Source organism: Lactuca serriola, chromosome 5 (assembly GCF_051521515.1).
Source record: "Lactuca serriola cultivar US96UC23 chromosome 5, Lser_US96UC23_V15, whole genome shotgun sequence".
Lineage (NCBI taxonomy): Eukaryota > Viridiplantae > Streptophyta > Magnoliopsida > Asterales > Asteraceae > Lactuca > Lactuca serriola.
In genome coordinates this window covers 252,495,460-252,497,255 of record NC_136412.1, presented here as the reverse complement: position 1 = coordinate 252,497,255, position 1,796 = coordinate 252,495,460, and the positions used below count along the sequence as shown (strand labels likewise).

Here is a 1,796-nt window from a genome sequence, read left to right as displayed (position 1 = left end):
TAGCTATCACTATGGCTAATATCGATGAAGTCCCCATGGGGGAATGGAAGAAGAGGATGCGCGATGACACCGGGCCGGGACTTGTGCAGCCCGCAATTCCCACGACTGCTACTTTCGAACTAAAAGGCCATATTATCACTCAACTCAAGGAGATTCCTTTTTACGGGAAGGATCACGAAGACGCCTACAAGCACTTGGACGAAGTGAATGATGTGGCCGACTACTTCTGTGTACCGAATGTTCCACGCGAGACCCAACTTCTTCGCATGCTTCCAGTCACGTTTAAAGGGGCTGCAAAAGATTGGCTAAATTCACTTCCTCCCGGAACGGTCACCACATGGGCCAAGATGAAAGAAGAATTCATAGACCATTTTTGCCCGCCCTCCAAAATAGCCAAGCTAAAGAAAGCCATTGCCAACTTCGAGCAACAACCCGGAGAATCTCTTTATGAAGCTTGGGAAAGGTACAAGAGCTTGCTTAGAAATTGCCCACACCATGACCTTAATAGCCAACAAGAGGTCTCCATTTTCTATGATGGAGTCCATGTCACTACAAGGCAATTGCTCGATTCCCAAGGCCCGCTCACGAAGAAGACGCCCCCAGTAATTAAGGAGTTAATCGAAGAATTCTCTAAGCACTCTAGAGAATACCATAATCCAAGAAATGAAGTAAGTCGGGGAGTAGTGAACTTGGCAAATGATAGCATGGCGGCGGTGATAGCTAAGCTTGATAGTCTTGATAGAAGAATGACAAAAATGGATCAAAAAATCCATGCTATTAGGGTGGGGTGTGAAAATTGTAGAGGGCCCCATCTCACAAAGGATTGTGATTTGGATGAGAATGGAAATAAGAAAGCTCAAGTCTTCTATTCAAGTGGTGATCGATACGACGAAAATTGGCGAAAACCTAAGAAGGAATGGCTCCCATACGAAGAGTATAAGAAGGCTAAGGAGGAAAAATACAAGCAGAAGGAGAGGGGACTATATCAAAAGGAAGAACCGGTATAAAAGAAAACCGATTTAGAAGAATTATTCACTAGATTCATAGCCTCATCCGAAAAGAGACACAGTGATCACGATGCTGCAATACACGAGACCAGAAATATGCTAAGGAATCAGCAGGCATCCTTTCTCAACATTGAGAAACAGTTGGGACAGCTTGCGCATCAAGTGAATGATAGAAGACCGGGTCAACTTCCAAGTAACACCGAACCTAATCCAAGAATGGAGAATGTTAGTGCAATAACCTCCAGCAAGGAAGAAATATGCACAGATGCACTGAGAATCTCCAAGAGGAAGGCAGAAAAGGTAGAAGAAGCGGCTCCAGCAAAACCCGATCCAACTTGCCGAGTCACTCCATTGGACTCGACGAGTCTATGCGTAAATGACAAAACTGTCAGTCCTTTAAAGCCATATAATCCTCCTTTGCCATACCCAATCAAAGCCATGCGTGCGGAAAAAGTTGAAGCATATAGAACCTTCATGAAGCATGTTAAAGCCCTACAAGTTAATGTGCCATTTGTGGAAACGATACTCCAGACACCCAAATACTTCAACTTGCTAAAAGTCTTTTTGCTGCTAGGAAAGATTTGGCTGAAGTCGCGGAGATACTATTGAGTGAGCTACCCGAAAAGAAGGGCGATCCGTGGAATATTATAATTCCGTGCCAGTTTGGTAATGAAGTTGTCACCCAAGAATTGACCGACTTGGGTGCAAGCATCAATCTGATGCCTTTCTCTTTCTTTAAGAGGTTGAATTTACCGGAGCCAAGACCGGTAAATATGAAGATCCATTTGG

At 44.3% G+C, this 1,796-nt stretch overlaps 1 non-coding gene across 1 annotated transcript; it reads right to left on the bottom strand.

The window, feature by feature from the left end:
* Positions 1-395: 395 nt before the first annotated feature.
* LOC145056147 (small nucleolar RNA R71) lies at positions 396-502 on the bottom strand. The gene has a single exon (XR_013685682.1). It is a non-coding gene; the product is annotated as a small nucleolar RNA R71 (small nucleolar RNA).
* Between the last annotated feature and the right edge of the window lie 1,294 nt (positions 503-1,796).